This window comes from Triturus cristatus, chromosome 5_2 (assembly GCF_964204655.1).
Source record: "Triturus cristatus chromosome 5_2, aTriCri1.1, whole genome shotgun sequence".
NCBI classification, from domain to species: Eukaryota; Metazoa; Chordata; class Amphibia; order Caudata; family Salamandridae; genus Triturus; species Triturus cristatus.
In genome coordinates this window covers 209,059,919-209,072,642 of record NC_140588.1, presented here as the reverse complement: position 1 = coordinate 209,072,642, position 12,724 = coordinate 209,059,919, and the positions used below count along the sequence as shown (strand labels likewise).

The 12,724-nt window shown below is 45.1% G+C and overlaps 1 long non-coding RNA gene across 1 annotated transcript in view; it reads left to right on the top strand.

The window, feature by feature from the left end:
* LOC146822808 (uncharacterized) overlaps nt 1–5,808 on the top strand; it is a 39,061-nt gene extending 33,253 nt beyond the window's left edge. The window contains exon 4 of the long non-coding RNA XR_014961838.1: nt 5,727–5,808. This is a non-coding gene — a long non-coding RNA (uncharacterized LOC146822808). The remainder of the gene's footprint in view (nt 1–5,726) is intronic.
* The last annotated feature ends 6,916 nt before the right edge of the window (nt 5,809–12,724 follow it).

Here is a 12,724-nt window from a genome sequence, read left to right as displayed (position 1 = left end):
CTTTGAGAGGCAGGAATTAATCTTTACCCCATCATAGTCAGAGCCTTTTTCACACGAGAAGAGAAGCTGCGTGTCGTCAGCATAAGTGACAATTTTGACGGCCGCTTCCTCAACCAAGGATACCAAGGGAGAAAGATAAATATTAAAAAGGGTCGGGCTAAGAATGGAGCCTTGAGGGACGCCAACATTGATAGCCGGGATTGGAGAGGTGAAAGGTGGAAGCCAGATGTCCTGGGATCTATTTTCCAGATAGGAGGACATCCACTTGAGGACGGTCCCACCCAGGCCAATGTTTTAAGTCTATTTAAAAGCCTCTCGTGTAGGACCGTATCGAAGGCCGCCAACAGATCAAGCAACATCAGAACTGCCTTGCCCCCCTCATCCAGTCTACCCCTGATAAACCCTGTAACTTTCAGCAGCGCAGAGTCAGTACTGAATTTTGCCCTGAATCCAGAGTGGTATTCATGGAGAAGCTTCCCTTCTTCAATATGTTTTTGCAAGACTTTGTTTACGTACTTCTCTAATGCCTTAGAGAGGGCCGGAAGCAGAGAGATCGGCCTATAATTAGCAGGATCTGTTGGATCAGTATTAGTCTGCTTTATCATAGGAAGAATCTTGGCATGCTTCCACGATTTAGGCATAATACCTGTGGAAAGGGAAGTATTAAAAAGCTGATGTACAATTGGGTTAATTGTAGAGGCAATCTGGGACAAAATGTTAGCTGGGCAGGGATCAGAAGGAGAGCCTGACTTACTGCTTTGAAGAAGAAACAAAGATTCTTCTAACTGGAGCTCAGGGAAAGTAAGAAAGGGTGGGGGATCCTAAATGTGGAATTTGCCATTATTGTATAAATTCAGCTTGTCCTCAGATATGTTAGAAAGCGCAAGTTGGATCAGAGAGACTTTCCAATGGAACAATTTAGCAATCTTCTTAGACCAATCCTATGTGTGAGGTCCTACCGTAGAACAGGCTTTTGGGAAATAAAATATTTGGCTATCCTAAAAATTTCTTTGCTCGTATTTTGGGCATTGTCAATTCTAGATTGGAAAAAGTCCATCTTGGCTCTTTTAACAAGTGTATGATAAGTTTTTAGACTATCTTTGTAAACTTTCCTGTCCTCTGGAAGGTAAGATTTTTGCCATTTCGGTTCCTTTTTCCTGCAGTTCCTTTTATAATCTCTAAGGCGATTACTATACCAGGGAGCCGAAAGGGTTGACCTTTTCGAAGAGCGGGTGATAACCGGGGCAGCGGCCTCGATTTTGGGACAAAGCCAATGGTCAATTTGGAGAGCGGTGCACATCAACCTAGGAAAAGAGCGATTGAGAACTTCAGCTAACGTAGGGATAGATATTTTGTGAAATGCCCTTTAGTCTGAGGTCGTTTGCCCAGTAGTCTCCGGGGAAGCTACAGCGGAGTGGGGGATGTCAAATTTGACCAAGGAGTGGTTGCACCAGACAATAGGGAGTGGTGAGCTGGCTGTTAAATCGAAATTATGGAAGATTTGGTCCAGGGTATGACCCTTCACATGTGTGTCCGAGGAGATAACTGGGAACAATTTAAAGGTATGCAGCGTCTCCAGTAAGAGGATAGCATGGGGATCTTTATCGTTATCCATGTGTATGCTAAAGTCACCAAAAATAAGTCAGTTATTGTGTTTTAGGACCAGCGAAGAAGTGGCTGAGTTAAGTGAAGAAATAAAATCACTAATGATGCCCGGAGGCCAATAAATCAAAAACCCAGTGATGCTCTGGTGAGGGGAGATAATACAGCCAAAACCTAGGAACTCTGTACACTCAATAGTTTCTGTAGGAATTTGGGAGCAATCTAAATCATGCTTAAAATGATCGCAACCCCCCACTTTCCCCAAAGATCTATATTTCCTAAGAATAATATAGCCCGTAGGAACGGCCATAGTAATAGCGGGGTTAGAGGCGACAGAAAGCCAGGTTTCAGTAAGAAATAGCAGACCAAGTTGTTCGTCAGCAAGTAAGTCATAGATGTGTGCGCGTGTTTTTGCATAGAATGACAGTTAACCAGAGCGGCCTGAATGCCCTGAGTTGTTTTTAATGTTTCTACCCTTTTTGTCACCATGGAGGGTCTTAGGAGCAGGTGTTTTGGCAAGAGGAAGGTACCAGCTGCAAAGTTTGCAGCAGAAGTCTGCCGTTAAGCAGAGATCAGCTACACCACACTGACATGATGGTGATTGTATATATTTCAGTAGCGACTCCCTATTGTAATGTATAGAAAAGACCTATTAATGCAAGTTAGAATGGTGTTGGTGCAGAGAAGGACACCACTGTGATCAAAAGTTTGGTAAAAGCAGAAAGCTGCTGTTTGGTTGTCATATCCCTGCTCATCAGTATATTAATGGCTCGGGGTGCAGAAGGCCTCAGGTGCTGGTCAGTGTTCTGGGTTCCTCAAATGTGGATTTGGGTTGTAATTCAAGATTTGTGAGGGATTACACAAAAGGGACGTGGCTACACCTAAGATGTCAGTTTCTGAAGCCGTACTGGGGTCCACTTCATATAGATCATATTGCCCTCACACTTTCAAATTCTCTTATTATCTTATGCACCTTAGTCAGATAACTACTCCAATGGTTAATACCCTGAGGGGTATATTCACAGGAATGCGTGATAACTACCGCAAGAGAAGTGTAATGCAACTTTCAACATCGCAGCCTATCGCTGCAAAATAACCCCTTGACAACGTGGAATTCATGCGGCGGTACCATGCGATAGTCTGCCGAAACCGCGGACAATGCCCTCGATACAACCACCTCGATGGAGATAAAAACACAAACCGCAACACCAAAAAACCTGCGATGGGCCAAAGCGCGATGAGGAAATCAGCGATAAGCACCACCAGGCCTGCAACACACACCTACTAGGCGGGAAAGATCACCATAAAAGTAGAAAAAACACCCAAACACAAACTGACCTACACCCAAGCACCATGGAGGCCGCCGGAGCAGGTGCAGAGGACGAGCGCAACCCCACTAGCACCTCGGACAACCAGCCTGGGACCTAGGGGACAGGGAAGGGCAAGGACAAGAAGACGAGGATGACGAAGTTCAGTCCGCAAGCAAACAGGATCATAGTCATGGAGGTGATGAACACCATCAACAACTCTTCGTCACCTCCAACGTGTCATTGGGCACCAAAACTGGAATATGGCAGGACATCGTCGACAAGGTGAATGCTGTCGGAGAACACAAGCGGACAATGGACGAGGTCAAGAGGCGATGGAATGACATCAAGCGGAAGACCAAGGAGAAACTCTCCGCCTACCACAAGACAGCAACTCAGACTGGAGGTGGGGGCCCACCACCACAGCTGGAGCTGGATGACATGGAGGAGCTGGTATCGACAGTCATCAGTGTGGAGACTGTGGCTGGAGTCGGGGGAGCGGACACTGCTCGACAGGACACAACACAGTGGTACTGGGGGACGGGTGAAGATGAGCACAATGGCACACATGCACAATCAAGCAGGGCACAGTGCACACCCACAATTACCCTGGCTCCTCGACCAGACCTACAGACTGTCACAATGTACAATGCCATGCTTTCTGAATGTCAACATGTACCATTCGGCTACATACATGTAGACACATTGTAACACACCATCTCCCCTTCACATCGCAGGGGCATCATCAACACCTCCTGCAGAGCAGTCCCAGCCACTCTTCACTGATGACGAGGAGGACAACGCCAGCATCGATACCCAACCCATCCAAGACATCATTGCCCTCATCCGCCACTCACCTTCAGAATCAGGGCAGCCCAGCTACATCAATGAGACCCCACCCACCACCCAGCAGAAGGCACCCACAGCCCCAGCACTCTCCCAAGACCCCCAGGAATAACACATGGCCTTCCAACGCTGTCTGCTGGAGTGCCAGAGGGAGACGGCTGAGCAGGTGCGGGTGGGATTCGGCATCATGGCTGCCAAACTGGACGCCATCCTTGGGTGTCTATGTCCGCCCCATGGTCTCCAATGAGCCCTGACTGAGATCGCGGGAGTCATGACGTGGAGAGAAGAACAGCTGTCCACTCAGAGTGGCTCCAGCGATGCCAGCGTAAGCTGGCACACATACGAAAGCTCATGGAGGACATGGTGCGGATGGAGGCGGAAAGGATGGCAGTCGCTGCTGTACATCATCAAAATGTAGCTGGGATCTATTATGCCCTGCAGACCACCATCATGGCATTGCGGCCACAAGTAGTGGCACTGATGAATGCTGCTGCCCCCACACAACCCACATCCCTGCGCCCTGGTGTGTCAGTGCCTCCCAGTGCAGCAGGCGCATCCACTCAGGCACCTGATGTGTCAGTGGCACACAGTGCTGCAGCCGGTACTGCAACACCCCCAGGTGAGGCAGAGTACACATCTGGGTACAAGGACGTGGATGGGTTTGTGATCAGGAGGCACTAGCATTCATTTCTGCCAACTGGCCTGTTTCTGCTTGGTGCCGCACATTGCATTTGGTGTACCGGGTCCCGTGGACACTACAACAGGGACACACTCATCACTCACATCCTTGTCCAGACATGGACTGAACCACACCCAGAGCCCACGAGTCATTGTTGCAAGCCCTGCGCTGGTCCGGTGTATGGCAGGCCAGACCACTCCACTTATGTTCCGAGGGGGGGGGCCCTCATTGCTATCCATCGCAGGCGAACTCGCTGGTGGTGTGCAGGTCACTGGTCTAGTTGTCAACATGTCACAGCCACTCTCTGAGGGCAGGTTTGCACGCACACCACACCCATCCAGCACAGGCGTCACAGGCCATGTGAATCCACCAACATAAGGGGCCGATGACGTCACATTCCCCTCTGCCGGTGGTGACTGGATGACAGATGCCACGGGTCTCAATCATAAAAGGCCCAAGATTTGTTGCGCACAGGGTTAGTGGCAACCGAGGCCTGCATATGACATGGGCCTAACACCACGTGGTGCTGACTGGGGTTGCACAGGGTTAGTGGCAACCGAGGCCTGCGTACAGCATGGGCCTACCACCACGTGGTGCTGACTGGGGTTGCACAGGGTTAGTCGCACCCGGAGAATTTCGGCCGGCACAGGCACCCCACCACGGGACTGTGACTTTGGGTGCACTGAGTCAGTGGCACCTTAAGCTGCTGAGTGGGTGAGCAGCCTGAGATGATGCCCCATCCTGGCGGTCCGGACAACTCAGATTTTGTGTGCCCTGCTGGACCGCAGGGTAGGCCAGATCCAAAGGGCAGCGCGGGCCTACCGCCACGTGGCGTCGCTTCCAGGTTCACAGAGTTAGTGACACCCATTGGGCTGATCGGGTGTGCAAAAGACACACAATTGATGTACATAATGCTGAACAAATCAAAACTGAGCGGGTGTAAAGCCTGCAGTGTTGCCGGGTGCACTGGTATGTCCTATGCCATGGAGTACTCAAGGCCCAGCACCAAACGTGAGACCTGGTGGTCTGCAGAGCGTGGCTGCATGGGGTGGAGGGTGCCATGTGCGCGGGCCTCGGGCTTGTGGCTTGCAGCAGCCCGTGGTGGGACATCCTGTCTACACGCCGGTGGTGGAAAATGAGCAGTGAGGCCTGGGTGTACATTGGCAGGCATGCTACGATGCACGGTGGGAGGCTTCAGGGTGCCTCTGCCTGGGTGTGAATGGGCGGGCAGGTGATGTTATCTTGTGCAAATGTGTGTACTGTGCCAGTCATGTATCTGGACTCTGTTTCAGATGACGGCTCTGACTCAGATGTGTGACCTGGTGTACTGCTATACATACCGGCACGTGGTGGAGACACACCGGTGGCAGCAGGTGAGCAGTGTGGCCTGGGTGCGCAGGGGTGGCACTCTCTCTCTCTCTCCCTCTCTTCTTCTCTCTCAGCCTCTCCCTCTCTTCTTCTCTCTCTGTCCCTCCCTCTCTTCTTCTCTCTCTGTCTCTCTCTCTCTTCTTCTCTCTCTCTCTCTCTCTCTCTCTCTCTCTCTCTCTCCCTCTCTTCTTCTCTCTCTGTCTCTCCCTCTCTTCTTCTCTCTCTGTCTCTCCCTCTCTTCTTCTCTCTCTGTCTCTCGCTCTCTTCATCTCTCTCTCTCCTTCGCTCTCTCTCTGTCCTTTGATGTGCGCAGGACACACATTCTCATCATGTTTTTTGTCTTGCAGGCTGTGACCTACAGAGTGTCCAGAGGGGAGCCGCCATGTGTTTTCATTTGATTTCAGTGTTCATTTTAATAAAGTTTCATTTGTTGCTTCAAAAGTGAATGTGTGATGCTCATTTCTGTGATGACACAGGCCTGTCACCAGTTGTGATTGTGCAACATCACGCGGATTATTTTGTACAAGTTTAGGTGTAGCTGATGTAGCATGTCTTTGTTCGGCAGGGTGCCAGGCAGGGGTGGTCCGGAGAGTGGTGGCGGTGGTTGTTGTGGCCCTTTTGGGTGTCCGGTCTGCATTATGAGTGGCTCCATGGCATCTGTTGCACTTCCGATGTAGCCCTGGGCTGGGCACCCTTTTGTTGTGCAGGCTGCAGTCCAACTTTACACCAGGTCAGAGTAGGTGTAAAATTCCTGCTGCTAACACTCCTTATCACCGGTTCGGTGTTCTTATCGCCGATCTGGATGGTCATTGAGAAAGTTGTGGTGTGGTGTTGTTGCGGCTTTTGGCACGGGAACGCCTACTCTGCATCTCATTAGCAATAGTTGCGGGGGTCCTCTGTGGCACTGTTTTTTGTGGCTACTATTGCGGGTAAACTGGTGCTGTGGGCTGTTACCACGAGCTTGTGAATGGGGAGGTATATTTATCTCGACTTTGGCTGCGATAAAGTGCCGTTAAGTTGGCGATAGCTCCTTGTGAATATGCCCCTAAATGTCTTCAATCAGGATTGATGAATAATAGCAGCATGTCCCTTTTTTCCACGTTCAATAATTTCACGAGTGATTTTAAAATGTTCATGGTTCAATAGTGATCCTGTACTTGTTTCTCTATTCTGGCCATCTAAGTCTTAGATCTCAGCTCTTTTGCAGTTGGGCTTCCCAGAACAGTGGCTTCTTTTTTTCACATTGTTTAATGAAGGATCTGCTATGCATTCATCAACTTGGCATCATGAGGGTTCTTTTCCTCCATCAAACTGGAAGATTTCTGGTCACCTTGCAAAGTCTAAAACTCTCCAGGTCCTTGAGCTTCACCTCATAGCTACGAGTTGGAGAAATGTAGTGAGCTGTGGTTCACAATCTCCAGAATGTTTCCAGACTATCGCACAAACTTACAGGGCTGTTTGAAAAGTCCTATATTTTAGACATTATTTCAATGAAACATCAAGGTACAGATCCTTCATACAAATACAGAGTAGGTGTTATAAATCATAAATTATATGCACCCCACCTCCTTAGCCTACCTTGTAGTTTCCTGGGACTCCAGGGATTGGTAAAAGATATCATCAGCCTGAAAGTTAGGGGTAGGTTATTGCTTGGTGTTTGAAACCTATGGAGACCCATCTAGAAGTAGTACCTTGATAGAGAGAGGCTAGGGTTGCCTCTTGAACAATGCATGTTTATTTGTTTACAATTTTGCAGTTCTGTAGTTGTGGTTCCTATTGAAATAATATAGAGTTTTATAATCAAGATCAACTATTTTTGTAAGTTGGAAATAAAGCTTTGTTGTTACTTTTTGTGTCATGAAAATAAATTATTTTCTTCAGACCAAATAAATATGATGCCAGAGACCTAGGGCCCGATTCACAGAACTGACTTAAGACAAAATCCTAAACTTACTACCATTTTGGTATTCACAGAAGGCACTTACTCATTTTGGTATTCACAGAAGGCACTTACTCATTTCGGTATTCACAGAAGTTAGGAGTCCTAACTTTAGGACTCCTAAATGCCTTCTGTGAATACCGAAAGTCTTAAAATTAGGATTTTTCTCAATTTAGTAGTAGTAAAGTTAGGACTCCTAACTTTAGGACTCTTAAATGCCTTCTGTGAATACCGAAAGCCTTAAAATTTGAATTTTTCTCAGTTTAGTAGTAGTACAGTTAGGACTCCTAACTTTAGGACTCCTAAATGCCTTCTGTGAATACCGAAAGTCTTAAAATAAGGATTTTTCTCAATTTAGTAGTAGTAAAGCTAGGACTCCTAACTTTAGGACTCCTAAATGCCTTCTGTGAATACCGAAAGCCTTAAAATTAGGATTTTTCTCAGTTTAGTAGTAGTAAAGTTAGGAGTCCTAACTTTAGGACTCCTAAACTGAGAAAAATCCTTATTTTAAGACTTTCGGTATTCACAGAAGGCATTTAGGAGTCCTAAAGTTAGGACTCCTAACTTCTGTGAATACCGAAGTGAGTAAGTGTCTTCTGTGAATACCAAAATGAGTAAGTGCCTTCTGTGAATACGAAAATGGTAGTAAGTTTAGGATTTTGTCCTAAGTTAGTTCTGTGAATCGGGCCCCTAGTGCTGAAACCACCGATTTTCTGCAAAAAAAAACCTTACAACAGAGCGTTCCCAGGTGCCGCACAGAGAATATGGAATTCACTACCCCCAGACATCAGAAGGCTACCCAACCATGCAAGATTCAAGAAAGAAACCAAGATCTTCTTAATGAGTAAATTCCTACAGTAAACATTACAGAGCATCCACACATGGCTCGCCCACATACTCTCGCTCAAGAACACAAGAGTTTTAGAGCGAATGTTGTTTGTCCATTACAGGGCTCTTGCTTCCCTTCGGGACATGGTCCCTCTAGTATTACAGCATGCGAACGTTCTATAACAGTTAGCAAATGAAATAGGGATGTCAACTTTAAACTGGATTGGAATATATTTAATGCTATACAGAACTTTGTACCGGATAATTTACCTTGTCATGATCTGTGAAGCGCTCTGCTACCCTACGGGGTCAAGTTCGCGCTATACAAAACACTGAATACAAATAAAAAATTAAAAATATGATGGCAACAGAATTGTTGTTGGCTGATTTCATTTAGGCATATTGTGTCTGGGTAATTGCTGTTTTTTTCTAAGATATATTCTGTTCTGTAGGTGAAAGATTGCAGTCTCAACTCACTGTATCAAATGTGTGTGTTGGACTATCTATAAAAACATGACCTTGTATTTCTGAGATTTCTGAGATTGAGGATCCAATTTAATTTTTGACAGAGAGGAAACTCTGTAGCAACAGCAACAGAGTTCCCTCCCTAATAAGACTTTGGTCCACCCACCCGATTTTGATTCAGGCGGACCATAGGTTGACGATGACGGAGATTATTCCATCTGCACCATGGCCAATCCTCTCAGACAGCCCAATGGAGTAAGTGCCATCTGTGATTTGGCTATATATCTGCCCATGAAATTTAGATGGGTGGACATATAGCTGTTTTTCAATGCCCATCACTGCCAGGAAAAACCTGGCCATAAGAGGCTCACTGTCCCCCTTACCATGGGAGAACACTCTCATGGTGAGGGGTGGCATTGATTTTTTTTAATGTTTAGAAAGAAAACATGATTTTCTTTTTGAAAATAAAAACAAATTTGACTTTGTCATACGGCTCCGTCATGTTTGCAGAGCACACAGCAAAGTTACAATGGATTGGCAGGAACCGCCTTAATGGCGGTTCCTGTCACTGCTTGAAATTTCCGCCCGGCCGATGGGCATTTCAAAATTTGGTGGTCGGCTATTCCATCAGGGTGACAGAGTAGTTTACTCCGTCACCCTGGTGGAGACTGTGACGACCTCCCTAATGCAAATCAAAACTTTAAGTCCCAAAATATCCACTGCTTTTCATTTCATTTTTGCATTCCACTGAGTTGATCTCAGCTACTACTGCTTCCCGTTAGCTATATGAACTTTATTTTTGTGTTGGAGAATATTTTGAAGTTAATGGATTGGCCACATGATGCAAATTGTTTTTACTTTCTGTCTTATACTACTTGTATATATATCTTTGCAGTGAGTGCACAGCATTAAACATGCACAATTTTAAGCCTCTGATCCTTCACATAAAATAATTATTCTTCCGTGTACAAATTATAACTGAAACTGAATTCTATTAATGGCAATGGGGCTAGATTTACTCTTTCCTTGACCTTCCCATGCTACATATGCAAAGGGGAAAAAAGTTATTAAAATAAAAATGCATTATGAATGAGTAAGAAAGTTCATGTTATTAGTTAAAAATACATCTTTAGGGAACTTTCTAAAGGTGTGGAGAGATTACTTCTGCTTCTTGAGTATATGTACAGTATTTACATTCAGATGGATTTCTTTAGTAAAGCCGGATATCAGATTGTTCTACTGTGGTTTTATTATTTTATTTTAGAAATTCTGATTTGGTTTCAAATATGTTACATTGACATTCAAAATGTACCCATTGCATACAATTGATAGTTATCAATGAAGACTTCATTGTGTGTCCAAGTGTTTTACGCAACACATGGTGCCTGATTCTCAAAGGCAAACTTACACTTTTGTGTAGGTTTACGATTGTTTGCTGCTCACAAAGGTATTTTACCAGCAGTATCTGTATGACTGTGGAGTATTCACTCATAAAAAGATACACAAAAGTTTAGGTTTACTTTTGTGAATTATGCCTGTAATGTTTAGCAGGAGACTCGGATTATGGCTTATATTATGAATAGAGTATATGTTGAAGATCATGTTTTCATGATCTAAGCATGTAGAGGACAGCTAAAAAATGGTTGGGCGTTTCTGTTTTTAAAGAGTTCCTTTATTGATGATGCTGTAGGGGGTCATTAAAAAAAATAACACATGATGCATAATGGTTGCCTCCGTGTTAGAGTATAATTCCGATTTCTCTACCATATATTGCTGTGAGAATTGCTGTTTTTAGGGCAGAATAAAATTAATGATGCACACCCTAACTCCTCTCTTTCAGATACTTTTTGAAAATGCCTTTAGGTAGCAATAACATTAATCAAAACGGCAACTAAATTAGGATAAATTAATAGTCAAGTCTTTTCACAGAATAGAGCTTCATCTTCATAGAGAAGTGAACCGATGGACCCACTGCGCAGTTTAAAAGGAAAATTGTTCGACTCACTAAATATAAGAGGTAGGTATGCTAGAAGCGTACTGAACAGACGCAGTACAACTGAGCAGCCCGACCAGAATAGCCATTGGGCTAGGAAACATGGTGATGGCTTCCCCTCAAGAACGTGTCTAATTTGGCATGCTACCAGGTAGCCCAACAATGGGGCATATCAGCAACAAGGCGATAAAAAATTATCGCCGCTTTTGCGTCCGTTTTTGGGCGAAAAGCGTCGATAATTTCATCGCCTAATCAGCAAGGTCATGCTATCGCGTGAAACCTTGCATTAGCGCTTGAATTCTGAACGCCCAGTGGGCGTTCCTGACATGACTGGAGAAATGTCGCTAAGCGACATTTCTCCTATCATCAATCCCCATGCTATGTAGCATAGCGGCAAGAAAAGTAGCGATAACCCCTGTTATCGCTACTTTCCTTTCGCCTGCTTCAGGACTGACTTAGCCATGATATCCTATGGAAGGTGGATATCATGGCTAAGTTTGCCTTGCCCTATCATCAAGCTAATGCCAAAGTTTGTGAGATTATCGCCGGGTTTCCAGCGATAATCTCACGTTTGGCAGTTAGCGCTAGGATTTTTATCGCTTTTGAGAAAAGCGTTGCTATTAGCACGCTATCTCAGCGAAAAAAATCTACTTTAGCCGCCGATAATTATCCTAGCGCTAAGTGCGCTTAGCGATAATTATCGCCGGTCCTTGATGATATGCCCCAATCATATTTGAAGTTTACTGGTGGCCATCCCAAGGTTGTCACATTAGATCTGGTGGCCACTACGTCGAGTCACACTTTTAATTGATAAGGCTGCAGCAAGGTCACATTTTATGTTTTTCTTTTTGTTCCACTGAGGGATGCCTATTTAATAATGAACTCAAGACAGACCCCGTGATTCAGATATATGATTTTTTGGGTAATAAGCATTATTAGGCTCCAATTGGTGTGAGCGCAGAGTTTCCTTGGCAACTGTTTTTGAGTCCGCTGGGATGTATGTAGTAATGTTCCCTCTCTGCTACTTTGTTTCGCTCTTCTGTAGTGGCAAGACTCAAGTTTTTCTCCTACATGGATGAATCAGTTTGAGCTATTGTTTTAGGTTACCTACTCCTTAAACGTTCTTGGCTTGTTCTGTCCACAATCATGGAGCAGCCTGGCTCTAGAGAGATACCACAATTAGAATCATCTCCTATTATTTTTTGCTACCTAAAAACCTACGTGTCCAGTAGGAGGTTTTAAAGAGGCTGGGAGATGTACTTTTATGAGTCCATTTTAGCTAATGACAACATATCGCTTTTGCGCTTTTTTATACTGTGCACTCGGCAGTCCTTCTGAGGGCCAGCCCCTAATGAGTGCCTTCACTCATATATGAGTTGCAAATACTGACAAAGATACTAGTCATCTACGCGGCTGAATTGTAATTGTGTTTATGAAGTAGAATGTATTTCCTGTACTAAAAAAAGTGTGGATTTAACATACTTTAACCGATCATAAATGTGTGCCATCATCTTAAATTATTTAGGTAGTTTGCATTCGATGTAAACCATGCTAATGTTTCCATCCTCTTTACACGTCACTCACTTCGTTAGCAGCTTGGCCAATCAACCATCTCATCTTTTTAGCTTTGAAATGTGTTTCCATTGTTTTGCCCACCCCTATTTCATCTCATAGAAACTTGACCAAAGCCACTCTGG